The following is an 18,645-nucleotide window of genomic DNA, read 5'->3' as shown; positions in this document are numbered from 1 at the left end:
ACTGCCCAGCGCAAAGGGATTTTTATCTTTGTAAAATTGTTTAGTGTGTATTTTTAGCATTCTCTTAATTAACTTCATGAGGTCTTTTTAAAGATGCATGTCCATTTTGTGAAGGTAATTTGTTTTGTGAAAAATTATAGAGAAACATAATCTATCAACTTTCCTGAGTGCACAAAGCTTCAATACTGTGGGAGCTAAGATGGTATTGCCCTTGCAAACTGGCTAGCATTTGCTCAGAAAAGCACTTGGACCAGACATGGCTAGCTTATAGGACAGTAGTGTCAATTATTGTATGAGTTGTCAGACTGTTCAAGGACATAGATCAATGGGAATATGGCTCCATTAGTACAGGGCACAACTGTCACTTTAGAAAAGTTTTTCTACATCTGAAAGTTCATGAGTGAACAACAGTGGTGAGCATATATTTAAGGAACAGCATATGCTGTGTACACATCAAAGCAGTGTCCATGCTGAACACTTTCAGATAGGAATGACTAAATTGCAGCACACTCAGCCATTTGAGGATTCAGGAGCCTGCTGGTGTACTGTCATCTAAACAATGGTTCAGAACTTCACATGGTCTAACAGAACAAGTTCAAGTTCAGAACACAACTCTGTACATTGAATGATATGACATGGTGTGTGGAAGATGACACGAATGGGCTATAAATGAGAAGAACATAGATGTGCAAATGTGTACATTGCCTTACTCAGATTAGCTTTCTACCCTTTTTATTTTATCCATTTATTGACTATTTTACTCTAACTGTCCTGTTACTTACTATGTCGACCAGGCTAATGTCTAACTGTGGCTGAATGTCCCTGCCTCTCCCTAGTACTAAGTAGGACCAGCTTCTGTATGGCAATGGCCATCTGGTACCATGATGATTTTCTTGCTTGCAGTGTACAAATAGCATGAAACATTCTGTAACACAGACGAGATCTTTCAGACCCATTGGAATCAGCACTGCACTCTCCGGAGGAAGACAAGGCCAGGATAGACTCACCTACTTTGAAACAGAAAGTGTGGAAATTTCTAAATGAAACAAAAGATGCCTAAATACAGATCTCTTTCCCTTCTTATGGGTGCAAGGCCTATTGTGTATTGAACTGTTGGTTCTCGGGTGCACTTGGGAGCTATTTACAAAGGCAATGTTCCCAGAGATACTTTTAGCTTAAAATATCGTTCAAATAAGATCATATAAAGAATTAATGCATGAGGCAGAGCTAAGGAATGAGCCATAAAAGAGATGACTCAATGTCTGTAAGATGTGATGTCTTGCCAAGAGCTTTATAGGGTACATGGTTTTGAGTTTATGTGAATTAAAAGTACAATTTCAATATGTTAGGTATGATAAGATTTTCCTGAGTAATTAGGACAAACACCAAGGTAAGATATCACGGCGAAAGAACATTGGTTCATGCATAAAGTAGAGAGACGTTACCACAGAAAGGGGGATGACAGTCAGACTATGAACTGAGTTAAGCCAACTGATGGCTTGTTTGGCTTGCCCAGTGTTTAGTTCTCTATCTGCAGAAAGAGTTTTATTTGAATTAGCAGTCAGTATTTAAACATTGGGAGACTGCCCACACAATTTCTAAAGGGTTGACTTCCCTTAAGAAATCCAAAGCTCTGAACGCAATGCTAGCTTGCAGTCCCATGTCAGTCATCAGTAGTGATCATTAGAAGCAGGCCACCAGGACAAGTCACAGGCTCTCGAAACAGACATGATAACCAACTCTACTTTTTGTCACAGTGACTGTCAGTTGCCTTTTGTCATGATGGCTATGCTGATTATATTACTGCAGTTGTTTTGTAGTGCAGAATAATGTTTTCTTTGTACCATGTTTCACAGACTTCTCTGCTGTCTGGTCTATATATATATTTGAGGTTTTGATCTCCATTATAAAGGAAAGAGCAGGGAATAGTCAACCTCCACTGGGTGCATTTGTTCATTAGATGGTGGATAACCACAAAGCTTGGGAGTAATTAGGAAGGGACCTCAGCATCTGGATAGAGATGTGCTTGTAAAAACTTAGCATAGTAAAGGAAAGTAGAATTGATTAAAGGAGAAGGGAAAGAAGGAAAATGCAATGGGAAAGTCCCTTATTATTCAAGTAAAAGGTAGAAGGTGAAATTAAGCTGGTATGAATGACAATAGGAATAGAAGAAAAATGTACCCAAGATCTACATGAACAGATGCAGGTGACTTCTGGAATTAAAAGGGGAGACAGATGTCAAGCCAAATGGTTACAATGATCAACTCCTTAGAGCCATTCTTTCATTCCATCAGAAGACATGGAAGCAACTAAAGTCTGGGGGAGATGTCTATTTCCTTTGGGAAAATTATCCCTTGCTTTGGGGCATCTTGCTTTGGGATGTCTCCTGAACATGCGGGTAGAGAAATTTATCAACAACAATGGCATTGTTATGGGTCAGTACAGCCTGAGCTAAGAGCTAAAAGCTTAGGCTGTGCCAACAGGCAGAAGTCAGACCTCATGTACATAATAGGGGAACAGTAGGTGCCACTTTGCTTGAGAAAACTGCATGGTGAGTGTTTAATACAAAAAATGAACAATTGGATACATATAAAATTCATGGAAATCACAGATGTGGAAAAATAACAAATGGATTGAAAAACTCCAACATAGTTCAAAAATAACTAGAAACTCAGTGACAACTGGCCTCTCGGTGATTCTAGGTTCAAAGAGTACCAGGCATTGGATTGAGAACTGAGGAGTAATGACCCAGAGACACCATACACCGGCTCTAAACTCCCAGGTGATCTGTTTTGGTAGCCTGATTGCCTCTATTCCAGAGGTAGATGCTGGCATGCCTGCCTCTGGTAATGTAGAATTAACTCAAGACAAGCCACTCCAGGCAAACATTGCTGAATCAGAGTGCTCTCAGTGACTTGATGAAAAGACAAGTAGATTAATAGAGACAATATATTACCTAATCCTGTCTGAAGTTTAAAAGGATGCTGGGTAAAGATCTTGTATAGTAGTATGTTAATTAATTCAGAAATATAGAATACTTCTGACATTACAGAATTTGACATTTTTATTTTCAGTGTCTCAAAAAATTCAGTCCTACTCAGACAAAAGAGAATACTGGCTGGTGAATCATGTTACATATCAAGATTTGTATTTAAATAAGTCTCTCTTGTTTTAAAGAAAATCTCATTTCAATCTTTAACCTCTTTCCTCAACATATTTAGTGTCATAGCTAGAACTAGAAGTCAAGAAGCTAGAAAGAACAGTCACGCTGGTAAGATTATAGTGCTCCATCCAGGGGTAACTCTGTGCTTAGAACAAAATAAACACTTAGTATAGAAGCAAGTAATTGAAGGTTATGATTCCCTCTGGTCCAGCCGTAGTGGAATCGCTCACATATTGATGCAGAACACTTTCTGAAAAGTTGAAAAGATCATAAAAATGTAATGACTTGCACAGATACTCTGCTTGATAATGTAGGAATTCATAACCTCCATATGTCAAGAGTCTGGGTTGTTTACAGGATTATATTTTTACTGCACTTGTTTATTTATATATTTATTTATTTTTGTATGGGTGTGTGAAATGGGAACTTAAGGGTTCTTTGGAAAGTCAGTTGTGTTGAATAGTGTTTTGCTGTGGCAAACACATGAAGGAACGTTTCGCTGAAGCACACACAGGAGAAAGGATGTTCTGTTAAGGCAAACACATGAAAGGACACATGATAAAGGAATCTTTGCTAACAGCACATGAGTATTAGTTTGCCTTACATATCATAGTTGAGTTCCATTTGTCTGGACTCCATAGAGAGAAAAGCACCAAAAAGCTTCTGATGGTGTGCTGCAGTTTCTTGTCGGTTGCATGGACTTGGGCTGATTGATGGTGATGTCAACTTAGAAAGACTCGCTTGCTGAGGCAAGACCTGTGGATGAAACATGATGTTTGGAGGAAGTATAAAAAGAACTCCATGATCAGTGACAGAAGATGAGCTTGGCTTGCTTGTAGAACTAGCTGTACAACACTTGTTGGTCTTGTATCTTCACCGATCTTTGCTTCACTGAGAGAGACACAGCTGTGAACTTTTCTTGGAGTTGCTGTTGGCCCTGGTGCCTCCTGCTGACTTGTGCTGAGGCTGAGGCTGGCCTGGCTGAATGTTAGGTAGTGCTGCTGATGATGCGTGTTTGCTATCCCAACTCTACAGAACTGGACTGCTGGTGTATCCATGAAGTATTGGCAAGTGGAACAAGCGGTCACTGTTGTGCTTTGAACTGAACTGTCAATTTCCAGACAACACACATGGGAGTCGCTTCAAAGAACCATTTCTAAACAGGTCTACTTCCCCCATATCCTTTTTTTCCCACTACTTCTGGTGAGTGGTGGGCTAAAAGGGTGGTTAAAACATTTAAGAACTATCATTAAAAACAGGTTTAAAAAAAGTTACAGGTGTGTAACTGTGTGTGTTCAAATACTCATAACAGTCTCAAAGTAGATGTTTGGAGATCAGAAGACAACTTACAGGAGCACAGAACCTATGGGAGATAGAGCCAGACAAAATCCTAACATGGAGGACTGAGTTGGGCAGGAAGTCCCACCACTACCAAGATCTACTGGTATTTGATAGCTGCTGGAAGAAGGAGAGATAATGATTTTTTAAGAGGGTTGCCCTGGTGCTGTAGATATGGCTCAGTAGATAGGAACACTTGTTCTTACAGAGGAATAGTGTTTGATTCCCAGCACCCACATGGTGGCTCACATTCATTTGTAATTTCAGTTCCAGTGGATCTGGTACCCTCTTCTGACCCCTGTGGGTACCAAGCATGCATATAATGAACACACATATATACAGGCCAAACACTCAGACACATAAACTAAAAAGGATAACCCCCAAGCCTAAAAGAAATATTGCCTTTGGTAGGAAAAACAAAAAACAAAAAACAAAAAACAAAAAAAAAAAACCCAAAACTCCAGGGAATGGCTCCATACTCTTGAGTATTTGGGCAAAACTAGCTTTGATAGTTTTCTTTTCAAAACATGGCACCAATTTTACAAAGTATCATTTTGCATAAGGCTAAAGATTGACTCCCAAGAACAACACACAACTTTAAATGAACAAGCCAGGAAAGCCACAGAGGCTCCTTTGAGGTCTTCACACACAGCCTCTTGGGGGGCCTTTCCTCTTCTGCTAGTTCCTCGGCAGAACCAGCCCCAACCTAGGTTGTGATGTTTGTCAAAACTGTCTCATTGAGACAAGAAATACTGGGGCAACCTTTCTCCAAAACACTGCAACATCAGAAATCAGAAGACTCAGTTTGGTTCTGTGGCTCACTGTGGTCCTTCAACACTTCCTAGTTGAGGCCAAACCTATTATGGACCTAGTTTCTTGATTCCTCACTGAACTAGCACTAGATTCAACAAATATAAAAATAAAGTAATTATTCAAATATAAGGTTTTGTTTTTCTCCATAGATACACCTATTGTTTTTGTTCAAGTAAGTTCTGGTCATCTGGAGGTCCTCCAAAACAGCTTGTAACATGGGCCAGAAAGATGTTTCTATTCAACAGTACCTTAGTTACATCATTTTAAACATTAGGAATTTAAAATGTGTTTTGAAATACTTGGCCTGAATTAAACTGTGATATATATCCATAGGTTTAAGGTCCTTTTGGATTTCCACTCTAAAAATGTTGACAATTCCCTAAGCTCCAAATTGCCATCATTCAATTTTAGACTCAGAAGTCTATTCCCCTGGCTGGGTATGACTGTGGACAAGGAAATATGTTCAAAATGCAAACCACTTTATGAATTAAAGAATGGGCAGGGAACCCTTGGAGATGCTATGTGACAAATTGAACTTAGGCAGTTAGGATCTACCAGTAAGAGCTGAGTTCCGAACATTAAGACTTCACAAGGAGACAAATACATGGCCATGTACCTGTCACGTGTTCCAATCTTTCTTCTTTAAATACAATACAATACATAATAAAACTGGATAATCAGAATTATTCTTAGTGTCTTTGCCTGGGTACCATAGAACAGATCTGACCATTTGGAGTAGTGCTAGAAAATGTTAATCTTATTAAATATTCTCTTCATGATTAGGGCCCTTTACATGTAATATCCTATTCAAACGAAATCATTTGGCAGCTCCTTGTTCTCTCTTGCTTTTCAGCTTATTAGATTCATCACCTCACTTTAGCAAGGTGCTGGATGACCTGTTTCTATTCTAGGTAGCATTTGTGTGAGGATGATTTCATCATATTAATGACTGCTGGCCCAATAGACCCATCCCTGTGGCCATGTAGCCTCCATAAAGTTAAATCCCTTTTAAAGTGTGCTGACCTTGTGAAGGCATATGCTGCCCACGTGGGAGTTTTTAACATGTTAAAAATGATTGCTTCTTTGTTGCTGTTATTACTGTCTTCTCGAAAGAGAAGAAACACTCTGTGCATGCCATCTTGCAAAGAAAAAGAAATCTCTAGAAAGGACTTAATGATCCAATTGGAAAATGTTCTAACAATACAGTCATTCCTGATTTTTCAATTTACTACAGGTGCAAAATCCCCGACAAACCCAGGACAGTGAGCAGATTGAATCACTTTTTAACAATTTGAGTCTTGAATGAATTCCAAAGTGCTGAGAGTCAAGCTGGTTTCCCATTTTTTTTAATATTTCAAGTTAAACCATTTTCTTTGAAAGTTGGCGCACAGTACTCACAAATTATGGACCTTGGAAAACCAAATTCTTTATTAAATAAACATTTAGGCATTGGAATTACAATGATAATTTTAATCAATGTTGCCATAAATGTAAGGACAGGAACTGTGTGTCTTCAAATCTTCCTTTGTTGTGTATGCTGGCACTCCCTGAAAGAGACACAATTTCAATATTTCAGAAATTAAAACATTGCTGAGATATTTCACTCTATAAGTGTTACAATGGGGCAAAAATAGAAAGCTTTAAACTCTGGATACAATAAGGGTATGTTGGACTAGTATCCCCATGAAACATGCTATAATCACATTTTACACCAGGTACTTTGAAGCTAAAATTTCCAACAGTCAAAACAAGGAAAAACTATGCAAGAGATTGAAAAAGATGGTTGGTATCCTATAAAATCACAATGCAAGCCAGGACATACAACACTAATGCTTAGGGGGCTGAGGGCGGAGACTTGCCATGAGTTCAAGGCCATACTAGATTGTATTAGTAAAACACAGTCTAAAATACAAAGAAGTGACAGTGCACATAACACAATAAAATAAAAATAAAAATCTTGTCCAGCTAGCTCACTCTACTGAAAGTTTAATTTAATATAACTTCTATGTAATATAAAATGATTTCCCTGTCTTTGGTGGCTTAAATGGACAGTGGCTTGGGAAAGAGGGCTATGTTACTAATTCTGGCTGCAGAGGAGGTAAATGGTAGTACCAGTGCTCCGAAGACTCATTAGTATATGAAGAGAAGACACTTTATGGTCATATATGACAATGAACCCCCTTCGGTTGAGCCATCTCACCCCACTGGAATGAGATGCACTGGAAACACCATCACAATCACAAACATCATGGAATGTTCTAGAAATGACGATGCAAAAGTGACATGAGCACCGACTTTGGTCTCAATATTGGGGTGGTAAGTCATAGATAAACTAGGATTTATTCACAGTGAATATGAGCTATTTGGGAGAGGAAAAAGAGACACTATAGAGATGATTTTTGTCTTAACAGTTGCTTTGAAATTTGAACATTTAAAAATTCAAAATTGGCACCTGTGTTGTACAAAATGCACAGCTACCTAAGAAAGCCCTTTTTTATGGGGTGGGGGAGAGCAAAAACTTCTGTTTTCCCAGTTGTGCTGTTTAAAAGTGAATCTGTGTACCAGAAGGTTGCTCAGGATTATGAAACTTAATGCATTTTAGCACAAGCAAATATAAACACTTTCAAGGAAGGCACAAGGCAGGAAACAGGGAAGACCATATGTTTTTAATGCTCTTGGCATCACAACAGTCCCAGTCTCCAGAAAGGAGCTGCTAGCTGTGCTGAATTGCTTTGCCAGCGAGCTTCCAAAAGTTAGTTGGAAGAAAATACAGTGTTCTCCATGTACCATGTAAGGGAGAAAAATAGATTTCCCGAGTCCAAACATATTACATTCATGAGTTAGTTTACAGGCCATAGTACTTTATAAGATTTCTGAGTATTATTGCTCGTGGGTTAGTAGCAAAGATAAATACGAGATAAGAGAGAATAAAGGTTTAATTTTCTGGTAAAATTTTCTTAACAAGCTATGGAAACTCCTTTTACTTAAACCGGTGTGTTGCCTACATAAACAACACAGGGTATTTTCCCTTCCCAGCAGTGGAGCTATCTCTTTCCCTTTGTCTGGCAAGAGCCTTTAAACATTCACAGATTCTCTCTCCACCCCACCTCAGCCTGTTTCTGACACAGAACAGAACCAACTGAGAAGGTGAGGCATCACGAAGTTGAGAGTAACCTAAGCTGTTGGCTGGAACTGTGCTCCAAGCTTGCCCTTGACATTTGGAGCCACACTGTGTCCAGATGACTCATGGTACCCTGTCATTGATTTGCTTGATGGATAGTCCTTCTCAGACTGCTCCTTCTGATAGCCTCCTGAACAGCCAACAGGGGAAGGAGAGCAAGATGCAGGAACCCTTCCCCAGCTCCTGGTAGGATTATTTGGCCTTACCAGAACTGTCTTCAGAATTATCCTCTATTTTGATGGCCCAAAATTTACTTCCAATATTCATTCATTTATTCATTCAACCTCTCCCTCTCCCTCTCCCTCTCCCACTCCCCCTCCCTCTCCCTCTCTCTCCCCCTCCCACTCCCCCTCTCCCTCTCCCTCTCTCCCTCTCCCTCTCTCTCCCCCTCCCACTCCCCCTCTCCCTCTCCCTCTCTCCCTCCCTCTCCCTCTCTCTCTCTTTCTCCCTCTCCCTCCCCTCTCCCTCCCCCTCTCCCTCTCCCTCTCCCACTCCCCCTCTCCCTCTCCCTCTCTCTCCCCCTCCCCCTCCCACTCCCCCTCTCCCTCTCCCTCTCCCTACCCTCTCCCTCCCCTCTCCCTCCCCCTCTCCCTCTCCCTCTCTCTCTCTCCCTCTCCCTCTCTCCCTCCCTCTCCCTCTCTCTCTCTTTCTCCCTCTCCCTCTCTCTCCCCCTCCCCCTCCCACTCCCCCTCCCCCTTCCTCTCTCTCTCTCCCTCTCCCTCTCCCTCTCCCTCCCCCTCCCCCCTCTCTCTCTCCCCTTCCCCCCATCTACTAAAAACCTACTCTGAATTTGATAGATCCTTAGCTAAGTACATAATCTTAGCAACTAAATAAATATCTTGGCACAGTACAGGCTAAGTACTTGTCAATTCTCAATGTAAAATATAATAAGGATTGATAATCCAAAAAAAGCAAGTAAAAAGTATTACTTTCACTAAAACGTATTACTAGAATATGAAATATTGCCTTATCTTGCCCAGTTTCTGCTGTTTACTGGTAGGTATTTGAGGCTGCCCTACTTCCTTGGGCTCAAGAGAAGAAGAAGAAGAAAAAAAAAAAAACCCAGTGGATCGTATGGTCTGGCCTCTTTGAGTGATGTATGTGCTCACTGTATGCTACAGCTAATCAGGCGTCCCATCTAATCAACACATCACACTCTGCTGAGGGCAGTACATTGGAGAGGACTTCTTCCCTTCTTGTGAGGCTGGCTCTTACCCAGTGCAGATGAAAGGCATTGAGCAGATCCCCACTCTAGAGTAAATGAGCAGCTGCTCTACCCTGAGCAATGTATTTCTTATTTAATGCTCAAGGACACTACAGGATCAGCAAGACCTCTCCTTGTGCTTAAGATCTGACCATCTCCCATGATTGGAAGACCCAGAAATAACCTGCCCCAAAGAACTTGGGTCTTAGATGAGAGTTGAGAAACTGGCAGCCAGGAAATTCCTTGGGCTAACAGGATTTTTCTTACAAATCGCAAGATCAAAAATACAACTACTCAGCCAGACTTGGTGGCACATGCCTTTAATCCTAGCACTTTGGAGGCAGAGGCAGGTGGATCTCTGTGAGTTCGAGGTCAGCCTGGCTACAAAAAAAAAAAAAAAAAAAAAAAAAAAAAAAAAAAAAAGAGTCCAGGAGACCAGGGTTACTATACAAAGAAATTTTGTCTTGGAAAAAAATAAATAAACCACCAAAACCAAACAAACAAGAAATCCCAATTACTCAACATTTGGAATCGTGACTCTAAAGCCAGGACCCTTATGAACCATCATGAAGCACCAGGTAACCTCCCAAGGCCAGCCTTGCTCACAGGAAAAAGGAACCCCATACCTACTAGTTTCTTGTCCCTTGTCTGTCCTCTTGTCAGACAACCCTCACCACTTTCATCTACTCTCTCAATCAAATGCAGAGGCTTTCTAAGACAAAAATATTACATCTGTGTTTCTACCAAAGGCAAGGGAAAACTATGTTTTTTTTCTAGTTCCTTTTTTTAACATATATTTATTATTACTCTTACAAAGGAGAAATCTGATTCTAGGAGCACTTAAAAAGACTTATGCTGTAGATATAAATTTAAAAATCACAAACTTTGAAGCTCTGTTGCTTGTGACAGTAGAGGAGCTGAAGGGCAAGTGTATAATGAACATTTCTCAGTAAACAGGTCCCTCTGATGATTTTACAACTCTCACTCTTACCATTAACTTTTAAGAATAAAATAAACAAACATCTTGGCTTTTTTAGCAGATGTTTATGAAATGTGTTCTTTTGTATTATGGTTTTTATGTAAATACAATTCTGATTTTTTTTTGTCTGTGTGTTTGGTTGGTGTTTGTTTATTTGTTTGTTTTTGACAGGATTTCTCTGTGTACCCCTGGCTGTCCTGGAACTCACTCTGTAGACCAGGCTGGCTGGGAACTCACTGAGTTCTGCCTGATTCTGGCTCCTACGTTCTGGGATTAAAGGCGTGTGCCACTACTGCCTGGTAATTTTTAAAATTATTTTATATGTACGGATATTTTGCCTGCACATGTTGTCAACATACCATTTACATGCATGGACCCTGTCAAAGCCTTGGATTTCCTGGAACTTGAGGTATAGACAGTTGAGAGCCCCCATGTGGGTATGGAGAATTGAACCTTGGTTCTCAAAAGAAAAGCCAGGGCTCTTAACCAATGGGCTACCTCTCCAGTTCCCTGAATGCAATTCTTATTTTCAAAGATGGAAGTCTGCTTATAGTTGGCCATCACTCATTCATCAATTGCTTGTGTGCTTCAGTGCTTCCATTGTTTTCTCCACTAATGTATGCCTTATACATAAGAAATATCTAGTCAGAATCCTAGTTTCATAACTGTCTTGAAATGAATTGTAAGTACAACACAATCTCTATTCTCTACAGGGAATTATCCAAGTCATGATTCCTAAACTGACTGTAAAATATCAAAGAAAATAACACTACAATCCATTTCTCTTATGGTCCTTAGAAGTATCTTAATCCAAAGATGCCTTTTAATGTTTGTTACTCAAACAAATTGAACCACAGTTTACTCTGAGCTATCTCACTAACAGTAGTATGAAGTTCACATTGATTAGTACAAACTTTCATGTAGTTTTATTTGGAGACCAGGGGCATCATTTTAGAGGACAGGCCAGAGAGAGAGAGACCAGAGTTCAATGGGTAAGGAGTCTCAACAACTAATAGGATTTATTAACACCTAAGCCTGAAGCTATTATCTGGGAAACCACACATTTTTTTCTCTTTTCAGTTCTCAGTGTTGTTAATAAAAGAATTCAAAAGAGAAGGAAGCCCAAGGGCAACTTACTGGAGTTTGGGAGCTATAAATCTTGTCAGCTTCTGTGAGAAAGAAGAAGGGAAAGGAGAAAAGAGAAGGCCAGTGTCCATGAAAAACACCATGGAGGTCGAAAACAGTTATATGTGAAAAGGGAGGTGAGGCATAAGAGAAAGAGTGAAAAAGCCCAAAGTGTCAGGGGAAACTTAGGTTGTGGGACAGTGTCTGAAGGAAGGAAGGAGGGAAGGAAGAGTGCGAGGGAGAGAATGGGAGGGGGAAGGGGAGAGAGGAGAGAGAAGAGAGGAGAGAGGAGGAGAGAGAAGAGAGGAGAGAGGAGAGAGGAGGAGAGAGAGGGAGAGAGAGAGAGAGAGAGAGAGAGAGAGAGAGAGAGAGAGGGAGAGAGAGAGAGAGAGAGAGAGAGAGAGAGAGAGAGAGAGAGAGAGAGAGAGAGACCAGGGAACTGAAAGACCCTATTGGAATAACTCTTAAAGGAACAGACAATTTTATGGATTATTCCAATCTTTGGAGCAGACCAAAGTGGCATGTCTCCACTCAGGGACAGAGGAACTGTGTGCTTTGGATGTAAGGTCTAAGGAGGAGCAGGCATGATGTACGTGTGCATGGTATATTCCTTTCTAGTGCTGCTGAGGAAATGAGTCCTAGGGTTAAAAGATGACAAAGAAGAAGATAGCCACCCTCAGTGGCCTCCAAGGCCACAGTGTCTATCTAACACTCACCCTCAGGAGTGGAGATGGAAAATCATTTAGGAGATGGGTTGATGTTAGAGAATACATAGAACACATTTCTATTATGAATATCCAGAAATGCTTCTAAAGATGGTCTGTGTCCAGCCTGACATCTGATCGTGTCCATATAGTTCCATTTAGGGATGCTCATTTAGGAGAACACTGGGATGGCAGGAAATCAGAGCTCCTGGCTGGCACTCCTGACCTCTCCCTAAGATAAAACCAAAGACATGATTTTTGGGTCTGGCCAAAGATGGGATGAAACTGTTACCTTTGGGTCTTATGCCTGGTAAGTTACTGTTTTCTGTTCTTGAAGTGTTAGGTTCATGTGTCAAGAATTATCAAGGAGATTTCACTGTTCCTGAAGCACTTCAAACACTCCCTCACAGGAACACAACAGTGATGAGTTTCTAAAAACTCAGTCCATTGTCATCTCTTATAATAGTGATTTAAATCTATTCTTTCATAATATTAAAGTTACTGATCTGTTAAATTACATACATTAAAGTTACCAATCTGTTAAATTATGTACATATGCCTTAATTTCTTCGAAAGTATGTATGACATGTCTTTGTGTCCATGTTAATTTTGTTACTGTTATTCAAGGATTGTTGGACATCATAAGCATTTTTTCTTTGGTTTGAATCCTTTAGATTTTGATTATTCAGCTTTTCAAATGCTCACAGCAAATGAAAATGGAGTTAAGCAGCTCGTCCCTGAACATTAATGATAATTGGATAAAGGTTTTTGTGGCAGTTTGTTTACCAGAGACCTCATGTCAAGCTGTTTTGCAAAGACTCTCTGAATAAGTCAACAGCATGGGAACCTCAAAACAAATGCTCTTCAGGAAATGAAAATACAAACCACATGTTAAGTCTGAGCTGTAGCTTTAAGGGCAGGGTGGGTCCTGCAGTGGGGCACATTGTTTACAACTGAAAAGAAATATATAGCTGTGGGGGATGGGAAACTGGGGGTAGCTACTAGAAAGTCCCAGACACCAGGAAAGAGAGAAGTTCCCAGAACCCAACAGGGAAGACATTAGCTGAAATATCCAACAAAGGGGAGATAGAAGCTGTAGAGACCACCTCCAGTAAATAGGCACAATCCCCAGTTGAGGGATGGGACCACCCACCCATATCAAAAATTTTAACCCAGAATTGTTCCTGTCTAAAGGAAAGACAGGGACAAAAAATGGAGCAGAGACCATCCAGAGGCCCACCCCACCTTGGGATCCATTGCATCTGCAGATACCAAATCCAGGTAGTACTGCTGATGCCAAGAAGAGCTTGCTGACAGGAGCCTTGTATAGCTGTCCCCTGAGAGGCTCTGCCAGCACCTGACTAAAACAGATGCAGATACAACCAACTATTGGACTGAGCCTGGGGACCACAATGAAAGTGCTATGGAAAGGACTGAAGGAGCTGAAGGGGGTTGCAATCCCTTAGGAAGAACAATACCAACTAACAGGACCACCCTGAGCTCCCAGGGTCTAAAGTAACAACCAAAGAGTATGCAGGGAGGAATCCATGGCTCCAGCTACATTTATAACAGGGGATGGCCTTATCTGGCATCAATGGGAGGGGAGGTGATGGATTGTGTGGGGATTTGATGCCCCAGCATAGGGGGATGCTAAAGCAGGAAGACCAGAGTGGGTGAGTAGATAGAGAAGCTCCCTCATAGAGGCAAAGGAAGAGGGGGATTGGATGGGAGAGTTTGTAGAGGGGAAGCCAGGAAGGGGGATATCATTTGAAATGTAAACAAATAAAATGATTTAAAAAAAAGAAGGGGGAGGCTAAAGGGGTGAGGCGTGAGTGGGTGAGTGTGGGGAGCATAGAGGCAAAGGGGGTGGGAAAAGGGTGGGGTGTTGTGGAGAGGAGAACAGGAAGGGGGACAACATTTGAAATGTAAATCAATAAAATAATTTTAAAAAGATAAAGCAACACAAAGATGGTTAAAGCAGAAGACTGTGTGTGGGATGAGTAGACCCAGGTGCCCCTGTGTTCCCAGGGCTGTGCTGGGTCCTGACACAGCCATGTCACATGGCCACATGAGACACTCATATGTCTGAGGGCAATAAGAAGCCACTTAATTACAAAGGGGGAAATCATTCAATAAGTCAGAATGAAGTCATCTCATTGCTATTGAATTATTTGTTTATATCCTGGTTTTTTTTCTTTCAACCCAACAAAAATAGTTTATCTTACTATTGAATTACTGAGAGACATGTTGAAAATGATAAACGTGTAGTTGAGTAGAAAATCCAACTTCTTAGCCATCAATTTCCAAATAAAGGCATGTTGGCCTGCAAAAGACTTAGGGCAATCCATGTCACCAATTAGCATATTTACATTTCAGCCCATGAACAAGGCAAAGAGCAATGAAGCTCTTTTCAGTTAACTCCACCACAGCAAAGCTTTACAGAGTCTGTCCTTCACCTTAACCTTTCAGCATCTCAGTGTTCTCTGACCTGGTTTGGACTGACTGCTTTTAAAAATAACTGAGGAGAAGGAGGGAAACAACCTGAAGTGAAATCAGGGAATTTCCGTTCCCCAGTTCCTCACCCAAGGTCTAATGGGGTCCCACAACAAGAACTAGAATTGTCGTAAGATCCTGGGCTGACTTGTAGACTTTGCGAAGCACTGTGTTAATATTCTTTGTGCAGATCTCATGACATCCAAACAAAAGTAACTGTTGCATTATTTTTGAATATTTCTGATAATTTCATCTCCTTTCTTAGAGAATCGGGGTTCTCTCACCTTGTCTGGATACATTTGCTTAAATAATCTTGTATGTATAGGTTTTAGACTTAGAGACTAGTCCTTTTAGTAGCTCTCTTAAGACCTTTGCATCCTTTAAATCAAGGAGAGGTCTCCTAGGGAAATAAAAGTCATTTCACTTTTCCATTATAATTAACAGTTTTACCCGTGTCTCCATATGAAGATAAGATATTCAAGCTAAATGTTAGATAAATATAAATCTTGCCACTAGCATACTCTAAACCAAGGCACTATAGAAAAGCATATACACACAATGCCATACTATATCCCACAGTCATTTTCTTCAGAGAAACTATGGAGTTAAATTTATTTTTTGTTTTCTAGATACAGAAAAACATCTTCAACTGAAGAAAACTGTGAAGGCTGAAGCTTCATTTTCTAGTAAACTGTTCTCTTTACCTTATAAGAGAGTAAACTATGCCTTTAAAAATGTATTTAACACATCTATAACAGCATGTTTCTGCTCACTAGTGGTTTCCTTGGTTTTTTGGCCCTCAGTGCAGGATCATCCAGGGATTTTTCCAGGCCCTTAGCTTCCCACTGGAGCTAAACCATTGCTCCCATTTGTTCTGAGACATCCAGCTTCCGGTACTAATCAGCACCAGGTTTCTAGTTCTCCAGCATACAGAGGGATCACACAGACTCCAATCTGCCAGACAAAATAATATTTATTGAGTCTACTTATACAGTTATATACACACATGCATATATATATATAATATATATATATTATATATATATATATCACATATACACATATGTATGGTGTGTGTTCATGAATGTGCATGGACTTTCTTGGTTGTATTCTTCTACAGAATTCTAACACAGCTGTTTGTAAATAGAGCTCATGATGTCTTCATCATCAGAAGCAGCTAAAGTCCTGGGAGCGTATTCACTTCATCCCTATAAACTTTCATCTGATCCAAACAGATGAGTAGGCAGTCACCATTTGAAGTGGCCAATAAGATTCGCTGGAATCATATTGTTATTGATTTATAAAAATAAATTCCAACATTTTTCTCTATACACCTAATAATGTCAACAACTCCTATTCTATATCTTTCCAAATGAATAATCCATGTACTACAAATAAAAGGCAACATCTGTGAACACATTTTAACTTTGTTGGTAAATCTTATCACTGTTGGTTGAGTCTTGAGCACTCATACTGTCAGTGTCCTCTGGCATATAACAAATGTGTTTATCCCAATCATGAAGATTCACAGTCCCACAGCGGTGGTAATTTTTCTGGATTCTAACCTGAGTCAAGGTCAAAAGCAAAATCCTGAAGTATCATCTTTGTTCACCCTTTTTCCTCCCACAACAACAAAGGCTAACATGCCATTTGTTCCTACAGTCATTTCTTTGAATATTACTTCGAGTATGTAGTTACACTAAAAGAAACAGACCCAAGGAATGACTAATTACTAAATGACCAAGACAGAAAATTGATATTATGCTTAAAATTTAGCCCTTAAGATATTGAGGCAGTTATACGGAAAGCTATGGAGGTAACAATTTGGCCAGGCTCACGTCGCATTGTGTCTGCTGAAGTCAGCTCAAGATTCTTCCTGGTTGACACATACAAGTGTACATCCTGAGAAGCATTTTCTCTTCTCTGTAACTGCTTCATAGACACAGCAGCTCCATCATGATTACTATGTGGGTGGAGCTGTCAACTTTCTGGGCCTTCCAAAGCAAAGCAATAGATATCTAATGAGGTTATACCACAATAACCCTCTGGTATAGCATAGCTCATTCCCTGAAGCACTTAAAATGTTGTAAATCATTTATAGTTTCATTCCGCACATATACCTTCCACTAAAGAACTCAAGAGCATTTTCTAAGAGCTTAAGAGCAGTACAAGACTCAGATGTGCTTTGGGAAATCACTACAGACTGTCATGTTACATATAACACATCTCAACTGTCCTATTTTTAAAGACTACCACAGAAATATATTCCAGTCTTCTTGAATATCCCATTACAAACCCAGAATGGTTTGCTAGATGGCACCAGGGAAGTCACTTGTGTCCCTGACGATTGGTTGTTTCTTGTGCTACATTAGGTATTAAATATTTTATACTAACCCAAGTTACATAAATGTATATGGTTTGAATTATCCTGTGATTATATTAAAGCAGAAGCTACAAGTCTTTAATAAGTAACCTTCACACTCTTGATTTTATGCATTATAAACATTTGGCCTATAAATAGAAGCATATAGTTTCTTCATGGACCATTTAATTCGTTTTCAAAGCAAATGAGCTTAACTTAATATTTTGCCTGGATAAGCTTGCTTCTGTTGGACAAAAGTAAATAGTGTTAGTGTTAAGAATATAGCTCGGGGGTAGAGCACTTGCCTAGCATTCACAAGACACTGGGATCAATCCTCAACATTACAAAAATATATAAAACAAATACAGATTAAAATACAAAAATAAAGGCCGGACATGGTGGCACACGCCTTTAATCCCAGCACTCGGGAGGCAGAGGCAGGCAGATTTCTGAGTTCAAGGCCAACCTGGTCTACAAAGTGAGTTCCAAGACAGCCAGGGCTACACAGAGAAACCCTGTCTTGAAAACCAAAAATGAACACACACACACACACACACACACACACACACACAAACAAACAAACAAACAACAAAACAGAAATAAGCCAATAAACTTTGTTCTTAAAATGTCTATAGTCTAGGAGCTGGGATGAAGTAGTCGGTGATGACTTGTTACATAAGCGCGAGTCCCTGGGTTCAGATCCCCAGTTGCACACATCTGTAAACCCAGCATTGGAGGATGAGGAGAACAGGTGGATTTCCGGAGTTAGCTGGCCACTTACCCAAGCCAAACAAATATGCTCCTATAGGAGAATCTGTGTTAGATAAATAAGGTGGATAACTGGGGCTCGGGGAAGGAAACAGGTGGATCGGTGGAAAGTGTGAGGGAAAATAGGGTTAAGGAAGAGAATGCAGAGAGAGACATCTGGAACCGAGGGGCATTTGAGAGATGGTATGAAAACCTAGTGCACTGGAAACTTCTGAAAATATGTGAAAGGGGTCCTAATGAGGTCTCCTAATGCTAGGGGAGACAGAGTCCCATCTGGTTGTCTCTTCCAGTACTGAGACTCACTTGCATTCAAATGAGCTGTTGGCCAAGGTGAGGTTCCATAGAAATCCCCTACACAACCCAGGCTGTTACCAAGATGATAGAACTTATAGGTTTCTCTCAGCAAACTCACAGCAGGGCTTCAGCACTGAGGACAACAACTACAAATCTCATTAACCATGAAGAAGTCAAACTGGTATGTTCATGAAGAGTTAACTCCTATGTTCTATTGTCTT

General features: G+C 40.3%; 1 long non-coding RNA gene across 1 annotated transcript in view; it reads right to left on the bottom strand.

The window, feature by feature from the left end:
• Window positions 1–6,720: 6,720 nt before the first annotated feature.
• The window catches only part of Gm37004, a 39,166-nt gene continuing 27,241 nt past the window's right edge, over window positions 6,721–18,645 (bottom strand). The window contains exon 2 of the long non-coding RNA XR_003953863.1: window positions 6,721–6,861. This is a non-coding gene — a long non-coding RNA (predicted gene, 37004). The remainder of the gene's footprint in view (window positions 6,862–18,645) is intronic.

This window comes from Mus musculus, chromosome 2 (assembly GCF_000001635.26).
Source record: "Mus musculus strain C57BL/6J chromosome 2, GRCm38.p6 C57BL/6J".
NCBI lineage: Eukaryota > Metazoa > Chordata > Mammalia > Rodentia > Muridae > Mus > Mus musculus.
This window is presented reverse-complemented; position numbering and strand designations above follow the sequence as displayed.